The sequence below is a fragment of the Rhinatrema bivittatum genome, chromosome 1, assembly GCF_901001135.1.
Source record: "Rhinatrema bivittatum chromosome 1, aRhiBiv1.1, whole genome shotgun sequence".
NCBI classification, from domain to species: domain Eukaryota; kingdom Metazoa; phylum Chordata; class Amphibia; order Gymnophiona; family Rhinatrematidae; genus Rhinatrema; species Rhinatrema bivittatum.
Window position 1 is genome coordinate 347,328,964 of NC_042615.1, and position 20,753 is coordinate 347,349,716.

The following is a 20,753-nucleotide window of genomic DNA, read 5'->3' on the forward strand; positions in this document are numbered from 1 at the left end:
GTAATTATATAGAGGAAGGCGGATAATTCCTCTAGGAGCAGAAAAATACAGAAAGAATTTAGTACAAGCAAAGGTGTACAAGGTCTGTTTAAAATCTGCTCAGTGTTCTTAACGTGTGCATCAGCTTATAAAGGGTCTGGGGTCTGCTATTATCAGTCATCTGCATAATCCACACCCTTTACCTTTAATAGCCAATCGATATATATTTTAACATGTGTACTTTAGCTTGCTCTCACTATAGGCCACAGGCCTCTTCTTATCAGTTAGAATAACAAACTTAGTTCCATCCTTCCAGGAATGATGTCATCTGTGCTGGATGATTCTCTGGCAAGTTCAGTGATCAGTGCTTCATAGTGCTATAACTACATATGTGCAGGATATATGCAGTGCACTATTCTACACATCCTAGAAGCACAATCCAGATGTATTCCACACATTAAGAAAGGTGGAAAAAAGGCAAAACGATTACTGGCATGGTTAAAAGGGGAGGTTAAAGAAGCTATTTTAGCCAAAAGATCTTCATTCAAAAATTGGAAGAAGGATCCAACAGAAGAAAATAGGATAATGCATAAACATTGGCAAGTTAAATGTAAGACATTGATACGACAGGGTAAGAAAGAATTTGAAAAGAAGTTGGCCGTAGAGGCAAAAACTCACAGTAAAACTTTTAAAAATATATCCGAAGCAGAAAGCCTGTGAGGGAGTCAGTTGGACCATTAGATGATCGAGGGGTTAAAGGGGCACTTAGAGAAGTTAAGGCCATCGTGGAAAGATTAAATGATTTCTTTGCTTCGGTGTTTACTGAAGAGGATGTTGGGGAGGTACCCGTACTGGAGAAGGTTTTCATGGGTTATGATGTGGTAGACCTGATTGACAAACTTAAGAGTAGTAAATCACCTGGACCGGATGGTATATATCCCAGAGTTCTGAAGGAACTAAAAAATGAAATTTCAGACCTATTAGTAAAAATTTGTAACCTATCATTAAAATCATTCATTGTACCTGAAGACTGGAGGATAGCTAATGTAACCCCCCATATTTAAAAAGGGCTCCAAGGGCGATCCAGGAAACTACAGACCAGTTAGCCTGACTTCAGTGCCAGGAAAAATAGTGGAAAGTGTTCTAAACATCAAAATCACAGAACATATAGAAAGACATGGTTTAATGGAACAAAGTCATCATGGCTTTACCCAAGGCAAGTCTTGCCTCATAAATCTGCTTCACTTTTTTGAGGGAGTTAAGAAACATGTGGATAAAGGTGACCCGGTAGATGTAGTATACTTGGATTTTCAGAAGGCATGAGAGGCTTCTAGGAAAAATAAAAAGTCATGGGATAGGTAGCGATGTAGGATTAAATGGACAATTTTCTCAGAGGAAGGGAGTGGGCAGTGGAGTGCCTAAGGGATCTGTATTGGGACCCTTACTTTTCAATATATTTATAAATGATCTGGAAAGAAATACGACAAGTGAGGTAATCAAATTTGCAGATGATACAAAACTGTTCAGAGTAGTTAAATCAAGAGCAGATTGTGATAAATTGCAGGAAGACCTTGTGAGGCTGGAAAATTGGGCATCAAAATGGCAGATGTGGATAAGTGCAAGGTGATGCATGTAGGGAAAAATAACCCATGCTATAGTTACACAATGTTAAGTTCCATATTAGGTGCTACTACCCAAGAAAGAGATCTAGTCGTCATAGTGGATAACACATTGAAATCGTCAGTTCAGAATGTTGGGAATTATTAGAAAGGGAATGGTGAATAAAACGGAAAATGTCATAATGCCTCTGTATCGCTCCATGGTGAGACCGCACCTTGAACACTGTGTACAATTCTGGTCACCGCATCTAAAAAAAGATATAATTGCGATGGAGAAGGTACAGAGAAGGGCTACCAAAATGATAAGGGGAATGGAACAGCTCCCCTATGAGGAAAGACTAAAGAGGTTAGGACTTTTCAGCTTGGAGAAGAGACGGCTGAGGGGGGATATGATAGAGGTGTTTAAAATCATGAGAGGTCTAGAACAGGTAGATGTGAATCGGTTTTTTACTCTTTCAGATAATAGAAAGACTAGGGGGCACTCCATTTGCCGCTGTGCTTGGGATCGCGCGCCGGCAGTTGGCCAGCGCGCAAAAGGTAAATTTAAGATTTTGTGGGGCTTAAAGTAGGGCTAGGGGGAGGAAAGGTTAGGGAAAGGGGTGGGAAGGTCAGGTTAGAGGGGAGGGAATGGGAGAAGGCAGCGCGGCTCAGCACACGCAAGGTGCACAATTGAACACCCCTTTGTGCACGCCGACCCCTGATTTTATAACTTGCACGCGTCTGCGTGCACAAGTTATAAAATCAGGTGTACATGGGAGGTGAATTGGAAGAACTTTGCTTACCGGGGGTCAAGCCATAGCTGGCCCCAACGGCTATCTTTTCACAGCGGAGCATTGTTTCTACTGGGACTGTTTCTGGTGCGACACCTTGATGCTAAAGGAAGGTATTTAAGTGCTTTCCCTTACTTTTCTCATTGAGGCGAATTGGAAGAACTTTGCTTACCAGGGGTCAAGCCGTAGCTGGCCCCAACGGCTATCTTTTCACAGCGGAGCATTGTTTCTACTGGGACTGTTTCTGTGTAACACCCTGACCTTACGACTGCAGACCCAGGTATTTATTTAAAGAACTTTCCTGTGGCGCGCAGTCGACGCCGGCACGCTGACAAAGCCGCGTGCGACAAAGGCGCATGCGCCTTTGTCGCACGCGGCTTCGTCTGCTTCAGGGAGTCTGCAGAAGAAATGTTTGTCTTTGTTCTTGGACTCAACCTTTTCAGCCTCCTCTGATGCTCTAACTGTGAGTAATTGGTAGAGGGGAAACAAGTGAAGGTATATATTTTTTCTCCAAAATTAATGCCTCATACAAAGCGCAAGGGGAAGATCGGGGCAGAGACCTCGACTGCCCCAGCGACAATACCCTTGCAACCTGCCATAATTGGTTTTTTCTCTCCTGCGAATCAAATAACTCTGAGTAGGCAGTCCATTGCATTGATAAACGACGAGCACACGTCTTCAATGTTGGACTCACATACATCCTTAAGCCCCGGAGCTCCAGATATTCCCACCCATCCTAGCAGTCAACAGCATCAGATGTCTGAGACAGCAGGTCATCCTAAGTTGGTGACTGAAAGCATCTCCTTCGGGGTGAATAAAGATGTATTAATGGCTGCTGATATGTTCATTGGACAGTCTGGAAATGAAACCCAACTGCAACAGCAAATATCTGGAGCAACCGGGGGAGATATTCCAGACTATATGCCAAGGACATCATCACCAATAGATAGAGAGGGCTTGAATCTGAAACAACAGGTTCAAGAATCTAAATTGGATATACAGTCTCTGGGTTTACAGCTGGTATCAAAGCAAGAAATTACATTAGAATTGGTATGGAAGGCACTGACTTCACTAGATTCATAAAGTTGGCAGAAATAATGTCTGAAACCAAAAATCATATATGCAAATTAGAACGTGTTGTTAATGAGAATACCAATAAGGTAAAGGTAATAGAAAATCAAGTATGTAAAATGCAAGAAATACAAGGGAAAATAATGCAGGGAGAAACACAAACCTCTAGGAAAATTGAAACCTTAGAAAATGAAATCAGATATAAAAATTTGAGAATTGTGAATTTTCCTGGTATAAAATTAAGTTTTCCCTTAGATATTTTTAAGAGGTATCTCACAGAAACTCTTTTACTTCCTAAAGAAGCAATTCCACCAATTGCAAAAATATACTTCCTAAATGAAGGTAGGAAAGAAAATAGGAATCAAGAAAATAGTAAACAAATGCAAGGAGTTGGAGATAACCAGACGGAGTTTTTGGAACAATCTATAACAGAACAAGTAGATTTTAGAGAAACATTATTGGTTTCATTCATATTTCAAGCAGATAGAGATTTAGTTTTAAAACATTTCTTTCACAATCGATCCAAAAGTTTTCTTGGTGGGAAAAGTTGGGTGTATCCGGATATTGCCAGGGAAACGCAATTGCGAAGGAAAAGTTTTCTATCAATGCAACAGGAAGTCAGAGACCTAGGAGCAGATTTTATAGTGAGATATCCCAGCAAATGTGTAATCAGGCTAAATAATAATAGATATGTTTTCTTTGAGCCCATTCAGTTGAGATCTTTTATTAATGCAAAAATTCCCAGAGATAATCCAAAATAGATACTGGAGAATAAGAGAAAAGGTTCACACTATTTCTGAAAATTTTTTTCCTGATGATGTGCAGTAAATACATGTTTTAGAGCATTAGATTTTCTTTTAACAAGTCATATAGAATATCGGTATAAAAGTTTTGTAATTTCTTTGAATATTTAGAAAATATTAACGGTATAGACATTACCTATAGAAAATATTATAAAAATTATTTGTTGCTTCAAATTGCAATGTATACCAATATTTGTGGGAACTTTTGGTTGAAATTATGACTGGTTCATTGATAATTGTAAAGTTGTCTAAGTATGTTAAAAAATATAATAAATAAATGAAAAAAAACAAACAGGTGTACATGTACGTGTGCCAGGCAGCGCACACAGATGTACACCCATGCGCACCATTTAAAATCTACACCTAAGTGTAACTCTTGCTAAAATTTTGAAAGGTTGTGGCATTCAGCATCATCTAAAAATGCTACAACATGGTTATGTTGCAAGCTTCAAAAGGCTTCAAACAAAGGAAGGTTGAGCTAGGGGGTAATCTAGGAGCAAGTAAAGGAAGAGGTGGAGGGAAGAGCAGAGGGCAAAAGCTACTTACTGACAAGGGATGTGCAAAGACAAACGTTTTGTTTCAGTTATTTTATTTGTTTCATAGATCACAATCATTGTTTTGGTTCATTTGAGACAAATTTATTTAATTGTTTCATTTGTGCATTTGTTTCCCATTAAAGTCAATGTTGGGAAGCAATGCAGCATATTGTGGGCTCCCAAATTGGGGCTTTCTAATAATTTCTAATGAAACACATAGTTAGATATCATCAGAAAGTTTAAGGGCATGCTAGCACATCAAGGGTATGTCAGCATGGCACCAATATTGACAAAATGATACCAGCAGTGGCAATAGTTCTCAAAGACACTAAGAGAGAAGCAAAGCAACAGGAAGAGTAACCAGAACACCCCAAGACTCCAAAAGAGGAGCAAAGGGCACCAAGAGTAGTGGCATGAACCCCCCCCCCCCCGAAGGCAGCATAAATGGTGCACAGTGGCACCAACTGTGGCATGAATAGCTAAAGGCACCATGAAGGGGAAGCAAAGCACCATAAGCAGCAGGAAAAACTCTAAGGCAATGATACAATGTCAAAGCAGAAGAAAGAGTGTCATGACGACCCCAAAGCACCCTGAGAGGCACAAAGCAGCCACCCACAATAGAAAGAACATCCTAAGTCTCCAAATAAGGGGCAAAGAGCACTAACCAAATTGGTATAAAGCTGTAGGCAGAGAGAAGCCAGAGCAAATCCCGAAAGGAGGAGGCCTCATGGCATTTCTGTATGGCATAATTGGGCAAGGGGCTGGTTGAACAGCCTTGGATTTGGTTTTCTTTACTGTGTAAAATCTCAGCCCTATCTGTATCATATGCCTCATCTACCTCTTCACTGGAGGCTAAGTTGCTACTGAGTAGAGGCCCCAAATTCCTTTCAGCCTCTAGGCTGTTCACTATCTGGTGATTCAGGGAATATAGGACATGATTTTTTTCTGAATCAGTCTTTACAAATACTGCTTCTATTACCTGAGAAGCAGTAATACTTGAAGAGCATGGTCCTGGCTTAGGGAGCTGCATTCCTGCTTCCTCTGCTTTTTGCTGTGGTACAGTCTGTTGAAGGCTAAATACCCGATGTGCATACATGTGTGTGCAAATCTTTCTCATGCATATTCATTGTGGATATCCTGAAAAACAGACCTGTTTGTGGAACTCCAGGACTGGAGTTGGCCACCCCTGAGCTTGGGAGTACTCAAGGACAAGGTAAAAACATAAGAACATAAGAATGTAAGAAATCGCCATGCTGAGTCAGACCAAGGGTCCATCAAGCCCAGCATCCTGTTTCCAACAGAGACCAAACCAGGCCACAAGAACCTGGCAATTACCCAAACAGCAAGAAGATCCCATGCTATTAATGCAATTAATAGCAGTGGCTATTCCCTAAGTAAACTTGATTAATAGCCGTTAATCGACTTCTCCTTCAAGAACTTATCCAAACCTTTTTTGAACCCAGCTACACTAACTGCATTAACCATGGCAACAAATTCCAGAGCTTTATTGTGCATTGAGTGAAAAAGAATTTTCTCTGATTAGTCATAAATGTGCTACTTGCTAACTTCATGGAATGCCCCCTAGTCCTTCTATTATTCGAAAGTATAAATAACTAAATCACATCTACTTGTTCAAGACCTCTCATGATCTTAAAGACCTCTATCATACCCCCCCCCCCCTCTGCCGTCTCTTCTCCAAGCTGAACAGCCCTAACCTCTTCAGCCTTTCCTCATAGGGGAGCTGTTCCATCCCCTTTATCATTTTGGTTGCCCTTCTCTGTACCTTCTCCATCGCAACTATATCTTTTTTGAGGTGCGGCGACCAGAATTGTACACAGTATTCAAGGTGCGGTCTCACCATGGAGCGATACAGAGGCATTATAACATTTTCCATTTTATTAACCATTCCCTTCCTAATAATTCCTAACATTCTGCTTGCTTTTTTGACTGCTGCAGCACATTGAGCTGACGATTTTAAAGTATTATCCACTATGATGCCTAGATCTTTTTCCTGGGTGGTAGCTCCTAATATGGAACCTAACATCGTGCAACTACAGCAAGAGGTATTTTTCCCTATATGTAACACCTTGCACTTGTCCACATTAAATTTCATCTGCCATTTGGATGCCCATTGCCCAATCTTCCAGTCTTGCAAGGTCCTCCTGTAATGTATCACAATCCGCTTGAGATTTAACTACTCTGAATAATTTTATATCATCCACAAATTTGATAACCTCACTCGTCGTATTCCTTTCCAAATCATTTATATATATATATATATATATATATATATATTGAAAAGCACCGGTCCAAATACAGATCCCTGAGGCACTCCATTGTTTACCCTATTCCACTGGGAAAACTGACCATTTAATCCTACTCTCTGTTTCCTGTCTTGTAACCAGTTTGTAATCCACGAAAGGACATCGCCTCCTATCACATGATTTTTTTAGTTTTCTTACAAGCTTCTCATGAGGGACTTTGTCAAATGCCTTCTGAAAATCCAAATACACCACATCTACTGGTTCACCTTTATCCACATGTTTATTAACCCCTTCAAAATAATGAAGCAGATTTGTTAGGCAAGACTTCCCTTGGATAAATCCATGTTGACTGTGTTCCATTAAACTATGTCTTTCTATATGCTCTACGATTTTGATCTTGAGAATATTTTCCACTATTTTTCCCGGCACTGAAATCAGGCTCACTGGTCTATAGTTACCCGGATCACCCCTGGAGCCTTTTTTAAATATTGGGGTTACATTGGCCACCCTCCAGTCTTCAGGTACTCTCCCATCTTACTTCTTAGACTTCTGGCATTGGCATACAGACATTTCAAAGTGTATTTTTTGTTTGTATTAACAACCTGCTTTTCAGTTGTTAGGGAAAATTCTGAAATCATTAGCTTCAGTGATTTTTACATATAGGCACATGGACTATGTTTGCTATGTTTGCTTTTAATGGAACCTCTCTGTTGGGATGCCCTAACTCTCCTGTTTCATTAGTATTCTTCAAGGATACATTTCTCCGAACCATGCACTGCTGAGTGACTGTTGGCTTTCCCTCTTGTTCTAGTTTAAAAGCTGCTCTATCTCCTTTTTGAAAGTTAGTGCCTGGCAGAATTACATCATCCATTATACCTGGAAGAATTACATTGGCTACCTATTTAACTCAGAATTAAATACAAAGCCCTATGTACCATACATAAACTAATACATGATGAAAAATCGGACTGGCTAAACACAACACTGCGAGTGCACGTACCCACACAAAAACCTTCGATCAGCAAATAAAGCACTCTTAACCATTCCCTCAGTAAAAACAGTGAGACTAACTCAAGTGAGAGAAAGGGCCTTATCTTTAGCAGGCCCCACACTTTGGAACACAAAGCATCTAGAGATCAAATTGCAAAGAGATCTCAAAACCTTTAAGAAAAGTTTAAAAACATGGCTCTTTAAACAAGCATTTTATAAAGAGACTGGAGAATGAAAATATACAGGAATAGGCAGAAGAACACCAGCATACAGCACTATTCTAAGAATGTGCATTTTAATAATCTATGAACTCTACCTCACAATAAACGTAATTATAAACACTATAAATATGATTTTTACCCGTGAACCGTACCTTACAGGTACACTTGGTCATGCCGACTTCACTAAACAATTGATTGTCTAACGATTTATTGTAACTGAACCTTTTGTGGCACCTATTAGAATGTACCATAGTACGCATCCACCTACATTAATTTATGTGCCTACATGTAAACCATTTCGATAGTATATAACTTAGCGACGGTATAGAAAAGAATTTAAATAAATAAAATATAAATAAAAATAAATGGTAGGTTACAAATTTTAATTAATAGATCAGAAATTTCATTTTTTAGTTCCTTCAGTACCCTAGGATGCATACCATCTGGTCCAGGTGATTTGCTACTCTTTAGTTTTTCAATCTGGCCTACTACATCTTCCAGGTTCACAGTGATTTTGTTCAGTTCGTCTGACTCATCACCCCTGAAAACCATCTCTGGAACTGGTATCTCCCCAACATCCTCATTAGTAAACACGGAATCAAAGAATTCATTTAGTCTTTCTGCAATGGCCTTAACTTCCGTAAGAGCCCCTTTAGCCCTCGGTCATCTAATGGTCCAACCGACTCCCTCACAGGTTTCTTGCTTCAGATATATTTTTTAAAGTTTTTATTATGAGTTTTTGCCTCTACGGCGAACTTCATTTCAAATTCTCTCTTTGCCTGTCTTATCAATGTTTTACACTTAACTTGACAATGCTTATGTTTTATCCTATTTTCTTCAGATGGATCCTTCTTTCAATTTTTGAAGGATTTTTTTTTGGCTAAAATAGCCTCTTTCACCTCACCTTTTAACCATGATGGTAATCATTTTGCCTTCCTTTCACCTTTCTTAATGTGTGGCATACATATGGACTACACCTCTAGGATTGTATTTTTAAACAATGTCCATGCCTGTTGAACACTTTTAACCTTTGCAGCTGCACCTTTCAGTTTTTTTCCAGTTTCCTCATTTTATCAATGTTTCCCTTTTGAAAGTTTAGTGTTAGAGCTGTCCCCCTTTATTAGTTTAAATTTGATCATGTTATGATCACTGTTGCCAAGTGGCCCTATCATCGTTACTTCTGTCACCAAATCCTGCGTTCCACTAAGAATTAAATCTAAAATAGCTCCCTCTCTTGTTGGTTCCTGAACCAATTGCTCCATGAAGCAGTCATTTATTACATCCAGGAACTTTATGTCTCTAGCAAGTCCTGATATTACATTTACCCAGTCAATACTGGCGTAATTGAAATCTCCCATTATTATTGCACTGCCAAATTGGTTAGCTTCCCTGATTTCTCTTATCATTTCATGATCTGTCTGACCATTTTGTCCAGGTGGACGGTAATATACTCCTATCACTGTACTCTTATCCAACACACAAGGAATTTCTACCCATATAGATTCTACTGAGCATTTAGTCTCTTGTATGATCTTTATCCTGTTGGACTCTATACCCTCCCAGACATAAAGTGCCACACCCCCCCAAGTTGATACTCCCTATCATTGCAATATAATTTGTACCCTGATATCCCATTGGTTATCCTCCTTCCACCAAGTCTCTGTGATGCCAGTTATGTCAATCTCATCATTTGCTGCTATACACTCTAACCCTCCCATCTTACTTGTTAGACTTCTGGCATTGGCATACAGACATTTCAATGTGTGTCTTTTGTTTGTATTAACAACCTGCTTTTCATTTGTTAGGGATAATTCAGAAATCATTAGCTTCAGTGACTTTTTACATATAGGCACATGGACTATGTTTGCTTTTAATGGAACCTCTCTGTTGGGATGCCCTAACTCTCCTGTTTCATTAGTATCCTTCAAGGATACATTTCTCTGAACCATGCACTGCTGAGTGACTGTCGGCTTTCCCCCTTGTTCTAGTTTAAAAGCTGCTCTATCTCCTTTTTGAAAGTTAGTGCCACCACAAGCAGTCTGTGTTCCCCTTCCTTTAAGTCCTCTTCCACCATTAGCAGGTTTTTAAAATTACAATTACTTATATTTAAAAGCTGAATGAAAACATTTTGGGTCCTATTTTCAAAGAGATTGCTCCCATTCTGCACCTATGCAAATAGTTTTTTTGAAAATATTGCTCCAAAAGATGTGAGCACTATTCTAAAATGTTAATTATATTTTTAGCTTTTATTTTAGTGGACCTAAGGTTCTATAACTTTTTTGTGTAACCCTATCCAGGGTCACTAATATCTTTCTATAAGAGTGCTAGAGGGTTCTAGATTTCTAGAACAAGTCAGGAATGTGTTATTGTTGTGATTCTGCCCTCTTGGGCAGCCTCTTACCTTCTCTCTGCTGCCCCATGGCCTGGAGGCCGCAGTCCCCGGTCTTCCTTGTGGCTGGAGCCACTTCTCAGTCTGCCCTCTGCGGCTCGAAAGTTTCCAACAATGCTGGGCCTGTTCCTCGGCCCCGTCCTGCTCTTCAGCATTAGCAGCAGCATGGCCACTGGCCATGGTCCTGCACAACTTTCTGCTTCCTGTTCCTAAGGCGCGGGCTGCGTCTCTTTACAAGATTTAAAGGGCCCATGGCTGGATATGCCCTGGGCCCCACCTGATGACTGTTTCCTGTCTCAGCCCTATAAAAGGGCTTTTCCAACAATTCTGCCTTGCCTTGCATTGGAGTTACTAGCTCTCTGGAAGTCTCGTCTTCCAGCGCTCCGTCAGGTCTTCGTTCTTCATTGGAGCTCCATGTCTCATCTGCTTTCTGTGTTCGTGGCTTCCTGATGTTCCATGTCTTCATGTATTGAGGTTCCTAGTCCAGGCTTTCTGATGTTTTACTTCCTGATGTTCCAGGCTTCCTGATGTTTCACTTCCTGATGTTCCGAGGTTTCGCTCCTCCTTCGCTCGTTCCGAGTTCACCTGACCCTCCAGCTCCTTTGATTCTGCAGGTGACACCTTGTTGGGGTAAATCCATCTCGTGAGTTCCTGATCCCATCATTGGAGTTTTCGTCTCAGCTGGATTCCCTTCCTGCGCTTGTCCCGCTCTCCACGTGGTCCATTACCAGCCTCTTCTACTTGTGTACGGCATGCAGTGGGACAGGGTGGTCCAAAACCAGACCTGTGGGTGGACTGTGTAGGGCGCCCTGAGAGACAGTGCCAATGTCCGAACCTTCCCAGCTTCTCATCTCGTCCAAGAGTCTTCCAAGATCCTCATGCAGTTCCAGAGTCTTCTCGTCCATGTCATGAGTCTTCTGTGTTACAAGGCCTCCATCTGCCCTCATCCTCAGTCCGGCCTGCTGCTTCTTGCTGATACCTAGCAGCAGGTCCGAAAGGGCTGGGAACTGTCGGAGGACTGTTCACTTACCAACATAGTGTTGTTGGCTTCCAGAAGCATGCAGAGGATCAGACTTCATCTTCGTCCATGTTGGGACACGCCTCGCCAACCCTCGGTGCTGTCTTGGATTCGTCTGGGGTCGTGCCGAGGCCCAAGGGCACACATTCCCCTCAAGTTGTGATCGTTCTCCTAGCGTTCCCTCACATAACTGTTATAGAGGGTTCCTGCTCTCTTAGGGTTCATTTAGAGGACAGAAGGTTCTGCTAGTACAAAGCTCATGCAAATTGCAGGGCTGTGTGCTTTGCAATTATCTTTCCTGTTCAGGAGAGGGGTACTAAGGGGGATGTGAGAGTTTGGTGCTGTAAAGGATGAGGTAATGTAGGAGGCGCAGTCCCTTCATGGGGAATGGGGTTAGTCAAAGTCTATATAAAATGCCCCTTGGCATCTGTGAGGTGTTGCCTTTAGAGTCTTGAGAAGAGACAGGGCTTGTGAGGCATCCAGATATTTCTGAAGCAAAGAACAGGAAAGATTCTAAGATGAGGAAAAGGATTTATTTGGTAACCTACTAGAAGGAGGACACCCTACTAAATAAAAGGGTAATTCCTTGTCTGGGAAAGCTCCAATGAAAGAACCTTCTTAGTATGATGCTGCCCCAAAGGCCTTGGGGCTAAAATGCTGTGTTAGTGGGATTTTTCTCACTCAAAGTAGAAAGGGAACTTACTGAAATCTGTTTTTCCTATTGGACTGTATCCAGCTATTCAATTCAAGATTCTGCTATGGTTTTCTGCTGTCTTGTCATTTGGATTTACAAATAAAATGTATTCTTTTTGGAACCAACTAATGATGTGGACCTTGGACTTCATTGAGTGTAAGTCTTCCCTTGGGCCTCCCAGAGACAGTCTGGTCCCCAATTGGTGATCCCTGGCGGCATTTTCTTGTTCCCAGGGCTGCAGCAGTGGCTCTCACATCCCTCTGCAGTCTCTGAAGGTGACCCTGAGGAAAAAGGGGGATACATTTGCAAAAAGAAAAATCTTTGTTTTGGATGCACTGCCCAAAAAATGAAAGAATGAGCTTCCTGAAAAATCTAATTTCCATTTGATCTGTTCTATTCCCTTGAGTCTTTAAAACTTGCATGTTGAAATGGATGAATATGCAAGTGCCACTTATTGCTGGCCTCACACAAGCAGTGAACTCCTGTAAAATCATTGCCGAGGTAATTGTAAGGGAAGTTAGATGCATAAAATTACTTCTCTTGTGTATAAGGCCTATAAATCAGTTCCAAGTCAATCTATCTGCAAATCTTTCAGTTTAACTGTTTTCAAAGGTTGAAAAAAAATGGTTAAAGATGAGAAACTAAGAGGAATTACAGCCTGGAGGTAAAAGCTCAGTTTGTCATCTTCTTTCTTTCTTCAGACCTATAGTAGGGAGCTATGCACCATGTTTTCATAAGCATTGCTTTTGGCACATATCAGATCTGCCTCTTGATTTGCCCTGGAGGTTTAATATTATGTTTTCCTGAAAATCTATTGATGCAAAAAGGGATATTCAAATGTTATTTAGTGCTTTTGAACAGGCAAAAAATTATTTGGGTGGGCCAGGAAAAATATAGAAGTTTAATAGGATTTGATATATCGCCATTCAAAAGACAAAATCATAGCTGTTTACAGCTAAAATCATAACTCATCTATAAACAATGTAAAATAAAACAACAACAAAAAACATATATAATTTTCCTTATTCAGATCCTTTACCCCAAACCCTCAGAACATCACAACAGGAAGCAGAGCCATCATAGACTCCTCTCCATTATTGATCTCTGCTCCAGCTCGAGCCTAGCCTACAAAGAATTATTCACTCACCCAATCACAGGGGTTTTATTTGTCTTCCTGAGGCTTCTTTTCTGAATAGGTTTAGTCCTGCTTAGAGCAGGGGATAAGTGTGGGCAGCAGTGTTTTCTGTAAAATATGCATGTGCATGAACATTCAGCATTCCACACATCCATGCACACCACACTTCATGCCATGCATGGCCCACCATGGGATCAGCTTATAAAACAAGGCGGCCTGTGAGCTTGCAGGGCTAGAACAGATGGAATGGAGCATCAGCAGTGGGATGGGGATAGCTTTATTTTTGTGCTGCCATATAGCCGCATGAATGTCAGAGTGGGGATTGGGTTGATTTGAGGCCTTGGCAGCCAAAGCTCTGAACCGGGTCTGCAGACTTTGGTCCAGGTTGGGCCACAGAAGCACTCAGTATTAGGCACCACAGTGGCTCTGCCCACTGTGGTGCCTAATCAACTGAACAAGGGTGGAGCATGGCAGGGTAAGTGAGTCAGGCTGCTGGTGCAGCGATAGAGGAAGCAGCCTCGGGCCCAAGGGGGCCAATCATGGCAGTGAGTGATGGAGATTGCTTGTTTCTGCGGTTCCAGTACTTCTGGGTTTGCTGACACTATCAGCTGTTTTTCACCCATCAGGCCATTGTTAGGTCCAACAGGGAAGGGGTGAAGATGGAAACAATATGATGCAGAAGCTGAGGAGATCAGTGGAGAGTAGCAGCAGCAGCATTAGTGGCATTGAGAAAGAATTACAAATCCCTGCATGCAACCGGTTAAAACCAGGACTGGATTAACATGTTCCTTATCACATGGAGCCCGATAGCAAGTTTACCTTCTGTTCCCAGTATCTGACTTCTGCTTCTCCATCCCCCACGCTGTTGCACATTCCCTGGGCGAATCAGAGCTACACATCCCTGCAGGAAATAAGATAAAACCAGGACTGGATTTGCCTGTTCCTTATGACATGGAGCCTGGTGGCATCCCTAAGTGATGGGAAAGAAGGATAAGCAGGAGGAGGGGTAAGAGGCAGATGAGAAGATGGGGGAGAAGGAGGCAGAGGACAAGACACTGGGGGAGAGGGGAAAGAGGCAGGGAGCAGATACTAGGGGGAAGGATGGAGAAGGTAGATACTGGAGGAGGAGAATCAGGATGCAGATGCTGGAGAAGTCAAGGAAAGAGAAGAGTTAAGAGAAGCCAAGGGAGAGGATGCTGGGGAAGGGGAGAAGGAGGCAGGATAGAAAATGCTGGGAGGAAGAAGGCAGACGCTGGGGCTGAAGGGAGAGACCAGGAGGCAGGGGAAGAAGCAGGAGGGGAGAGGTGCAGGGGATATGGGGAAGGAAGCAGGGGCAGATGCTAACAAGGGAAAGGAGGCAAGAGGGAAGAGGGCAGGAAAAATAGAAGTGGAGGCATTAAGAATGAAAAAGGAGGCATGATGTGGATGAGGGATGATGCGGGGATGAGGGTATAGGGGAAGGAAGTGGAAGGGATGATAGACACAGAAAAGAAATGGAAGGGTATGAGAGAATTGAATGGAGCAGAGGCATAGGAGAGAGCTGAAGGATATGAGAAAAGACGGTAATGAAGAGCAGGTACGGAAGCTGAGAAAAGAAAGAGAATGAAGGCAAAAGACAGAGCCTTGATTTTGGTTGGCAGTAGCAGTAAGAGGTAGTACTATAGTAGAGACAACTCATGGGGGGGGGGGAGAAGGGAGGAGGAGGGAACTCACCCCCCCCCCCACCTGTACCCCAATGATCACTTGCAAAAATTTCAGGCCCAACAGTGGGACACACCGACACACGCCCCAGGAAAAGTTAGAGGGAACATTGTAAATGGGTAGTCGTCTCCCTTTGCCTGCCTTGCTTTCATTGCTTCCTATAGGATGAAAATGACTTTTATTTTACTTTCCTCTCCTATAAATTCCTGGGAGTTGTGCCATGTCACCTTTGCTCATTTTACTCTACCCCATTCCCGTGGAATGGCATAGGAAACGAGATTTTTATTTTTAATCAATTATAGCAATGTATTCCAAGAATAGCTCTTTACCAAAACAAAGATGGAAAGAAGCACAATTAAGTCACAGACGAAAGAAACAGGCAAAATACAAAGTAGTAAAACAAATTCAATGCTAAATCAGCCAACAATATTAAAGGGGGACAGCACACACTATACCTAAGAAATATCTAATCAGCATGAAACATAGGTGAGCAGAGAGCTACAAGACGTCCTCTTCCATTTCGGAAGGGGATTGGCAGGGGAAGCAGCGAGAGGGGGGAACAGTAGGGGAATCCAATCCAATACCAGCTTCTTGCTAAGGAATGCAGTAAGATGTGAAGGGTAGGAGGAAGATTTCAAACAGCTCTGTTTCTGAAACATTTTGCATGGCTTTTAAAGAGGGCCATTTTCAAACATCCCGCATAACTTAAGCCTCAGATAAGTGCATAAATTGCACTGATTTTCAAAGCAGACTCGAGTGCAAAACTCTGTTTGAAAATGATCCTAGCAAAACTACCCTGCACAAGTGACATCTCATATTTGGGGTGCATAAAATGTCCCTAAAATGTACACACGTACAGTCAAATTTTATAAAGTTATGCAAATAAATCCAGACCCCTCCCCAGCTCTGCCCCCAGTAATGCCTTTGTTCAGTTGGGTAAACTACACATAAACATGACATATGTGTATAAGTTTGCATGCGTGTTGGGCAGGCAATTATGTAAAAGGCCACTTCTGTGTACAAAATTCTATTTTACAAGTGTGACAAGGGTACCTGTCCCCATGAGCATGTATGTCTCTGGGTTGAGCAGCACAAGGACTTTAAGTGACTTAATATTGACAAGCTGCTTTTAAGTTCCATGCAGGGAAAATATTCATCATTCAACTATGACAGTCCTTTACTGAGATAAAAAGGCTTTATTGCAAAAAAAAAAACAACAACCCTGCAGAGAAGTGAAAGTGAATGCAGATTAAATGTTCACTGCTCTTCAAAGCCTCCCCCTCCCCTCCTGAGGACAGCCAAGTTGTGCTGTTGCAGGAAGTATGTTGGACCAATGGGAGCCTCAGAACTACCCAGGCCTATTTTACAGGCAGATACTGCAATGAGCTGAGGAAGGCAGTTCATTGCTACAACATTACTGGAAAAACAAGAGTAGCCTGTGTTTTCACATCCTGTGGAATATCACAACAGAAGTTACCCACCAGTAACTAGATGCCCTTTTGAGCCCTATGGGCAGTTGCTGACTCCTAATTGGCCAGCCATAATAACAAAGTAGGAAAAAAAAGCTGCACCAATTCTCAAATGAACTTCCAACTAAAAAAAAGGTATTTTAATGTTACAGAGTCTTTAAATCTTTAGAAATTTTAAGTTGTGAAACCCATTTTAAAGTTTCAATAAGTCTCATTTGTTATAAAGCAATAAATGATGTATCTATAGTGTAAATGACTATACAAGCCATTGTTTTCTGATGAACTTATTAGCAAAAGCAATGACAGTAACTTAAAACAAAGACTAGTAGTTCCAGTTTGTGCAAGTTTGTGTACAGTACTAGTCAAATCTTGCTTCTTTACCATCCAGGCATTAGTGGACTCGACTCGGATCTTTTAAAATTTTGAGGCCAGGTTTGAGGGTTCTGGCCTCTGCACTTCTGGAAGACCTATGACCTCTATAGATTCTCTGCTTGGACTTCTGCATCTTAGGAGGGGGCTTGTCCATTCTGGACATGAGTTGGAAGGTGTCTCTGCACGGAGCAGAAACCCCCTTCCTGCCAGAGAGAAATCAGAACGTTTAATTCCCGGTCCAAGTCGATCTACCTCTTTTTCCCCATTTCCTGTGTTTAGGAAAGGGGGGAGAGGGATCTACCACCGGGACTATCAAATTCTGTGCCACCTTTACCGCTCTACAGCGTTTGACCTCTTTCACTCGCTCTTTTTTTCTTTTGAACTTGAGTTCAGCTTTGGCTGACTCCGGCCTCTGAACTAAGAGTAAGGAGGGGGAAGTGGAAGGCAGTGGTTGTAATTGTAGGACTTCTGGGGAGTCTGATGGCTGAGAATTCATAGTCTCACCAGCATGGAGAGTGTTCTTCTGAGATCTATTTGCCACTGTCATTTCCCTCTTGGGACAATACATGGAAGGGAATTTAGTGCTGTGCTGCATCTCCATCTCTTCTAAACTTTGGAAAGGTGGCAGCTTTTGGGGGCTTCTTTCCTTTGTCTGTTCTCTTCCTTCTGGCTTTTCTGCCCTTTTCCTTTCTTTTTACTTGTGATAGTGTTGAGCACTATTTCTGGGGGAGGAACGGAAGCGACTTTTGGGGTCACCTGACAGCCAATACCTGAAGTTACTGGGCCTGTCCCTGATGAACTGGGTTGATCTTTGCCTCGCCCAGACTCTGATGATCCCACACCCACACCCTCTGGCTTAGTGGGTTGCGGAGCCACAGCACCTTTTCTGAACTTAGGGCTAGGGGGAGATGCTCTTGGTGAGCCCTATGTTCTGGCAGTAGAAACACCTCTCCTTTTCAGCTGAATGATATACCTTGTAGGGGTGGTCTAGGTAATGAACTCAGAACCAGCCTTTTAACTCTCACTTTCCTCCATGCAGCCGGATAATCACTTGGCACCTGTAGGGTTTTAGGTGCTGTAGTTCTACCTCCTGGTACCACAGGGGAATTTTGGTGATTCCAGAGACCAGTTCCCCTAAGGCACTCAGATGCAGTTGTAACACATCATCTTGGAGGAAGGGTGGCACATTTGCGAGTACCACCCTTGTTCCCAGTTCTTTCAGGGGCTCTAGCTGCTGGGTGTTTGCCCTCTATTCTAATGTTCTCCCTTAGTGCTTTTGATACTGCTGTCATGAAAGCTAAGAAGATAACAGCTTCCCACTCACTTTTGTGGCTGCAAGTAATCCCTTAGGGCCACTATTTTTGCTGCATCAGAGGTGTAGTCATTGAATCCCTGGCAGCATCTTACACAAAATTGTGTGCTGCCAACCCACACCTCCCTTGTCTCGCAGGTCCTTTTTTTGTTGGACAGGGAGTACCAGCCTGTCCTTTTCTTGTGGTTGGCTCTCTAAGTGTTGCAGCTTGGACAACACCTTGTGACCTTCCTTTGTTTTCTCCTCCTTTCTCAGGGGAACCTTAATCTTTCCCTGTGAAGGACTTACTGCATTTTCATGGTTCGTGGTGAAGGAGAAAACTTACTAGAAGTTTGTGTCTTATCCCATATTCTTATGGAAAGAGGGTTGGGAGGTCTAGTGATGGTTTTGGGGGCTAGAATCAGTGGTGGGGTGGGAGATTGATGGCTCAGGGAGATGGTGCTAGGTACTGGCTATGGCCCTTGCTCATTGGTAGGGTTGTCTCCTCTTCTTCCGCCTCCACTATGCCTCCATTTTGGGAGTTAGAACCATCTAGAGTTGATTCTGGTTCCTGAATAACTCCCACTTCACTTTCTTTCTCCTCAACCAATCCTCCTTCTTGGAGGTCTGGGGTGTTGTGTGTTGCACCCATCTCTTGGGCATTTTCCAGCATCATTTCTTGTTCCCTGTTTCTCTCTCGAGACGAGAGAGGAGCATCTCAAGGAAGATGGCAGAGACCAGTCAGTGACAGATTCATCAGCTGTTTCTCCCAAGTGTCCCCTCTGATTTTCCAGAGCTCCCGCTTAGTCTGCTGTAGGGGTAACTTGCTCAGTGACCTCACAGAGGAGAGAGGTTCCAGATCTTTCTTCATTTTCCACCCTTTTCTCTGTTGATGCATCTCCCAAAGATTGTCCCGCAGCGGGATAGTTGTTATCAGATATTGACTTGATGCTTTCTTTCTGAGGTTTGGCTGATGGAGGCTCGATAGCCTCTTCTTGGAGGCCAACTGCAGCAACAATGGAACTTTCCTGAGGACTGAGAGTGGGCAGATTGCTTTCTTCCTGAATCTCTAGGACAGAGGGTTTACTCTTTCCTTGTCCAGAAGAGAATTGTTGTGCAAAGATATTATATGCACCCTGGGAACTGACTGAACTCTGGGTCTTCTTAGGGTCTGTGATGACTTCTTTATTTCCCTTGCTTATAAATATCATTCTCCTTGTATTTTTTGGAGGAGGGGATGTTTGGAAGCCTCTTCCCTCAGCCACTCGATCTCTCCCTCTCACTGTTTGTTTTGCCATTTCCTCCTGGAGGTTCGAGAAAGTTATCCTTTGGAAGAGGGGAGGAAGTTCTGAACTCTTTTTCTTTGTAGTTCTTGCTGGCTTTTCCCCAGAGTCTCACAATGGCTTCTCTCTCTCCTTCTCAGTTATGGAAGGGGGTGAGAGTTGGCCTGTCTTACTTTGTTGGGGTCTAGGTTCTTGAGGGCAGGAAGAGAGAGAAAATAGAAATACCTTCACCTTGGTTGAACATTAATGATTCTGTTTGGGAAAGGTCAGGTATTGGGTTTGGGTCATTGTCTTCAGGGAGAGGGCTCTTAAGCATTTTGCTTTTTGACCCTCTTGGTCTCCCTTTTGGCATTTCAAAAGAAACTTTTTTCCTGCTCCTGATATGGCAGTTAGTGAAAGGAAAAAGAAAAAACTCAGGGAGACTGTGCTGTTTTCCCTTCAGGCACAAGCACCCACACACCACTCCCACTGCCCTAGCAAATGTAATATTAAAGATGTTAAAGAAAGGATTTTACAGTGGAGCAGAAGGAGTGAAGACTGTGGAGCCTGTCCCTGGAGGGGAACAGCAGCAGGTGGGCTCTGGCAGGCGAGTAGCCTGGGGAAAAGCAGCAAGCAAAAAGAATAGGGGGGAGGGGGGAAGAAAGGAAAGGAAAGTAAATTAGTGTAGTAGTTGCAAGCTGGGGAAGGGTGGGGGGAAAGAGGCAGTGGTAGGGGAAAAAGAGCCTTTCTCCCCCCAGAAAAACTGCTACCACTGCTGGCCAGCTGGTTCCTGCAGCCTGCTCTGAGCAGAGCTCAGCAGCAACTACGCGGGGAGCAAGGACGGTTCTGACCAATGGGAGAGAGGAGAAGGAGAGACATGGGCTTCTGCTGAAAGGAAAGGACAGAAGCAATGGGGAGCTGGCAGTGAAAGGAGACCAGGGTCTGGCTTTTATGTGAATCCCATGCAAAAAAAAACAACCAACCCAACTTCATAGACGTAAGCAACACCAAGAGGAGCACTGCTGAGCACCAGTGAAGGGGAAAGAATCTCTCAACAAGGGACAGAGCTGGGAATAAACTCCTCCCTTGCTGTCCTTCCCTAGGTCAGCAGACACTGGCTGTAGTTTCTGTGGAGGGGGGGTGTCAATCCTCTGCTGAAAGAGCCAACA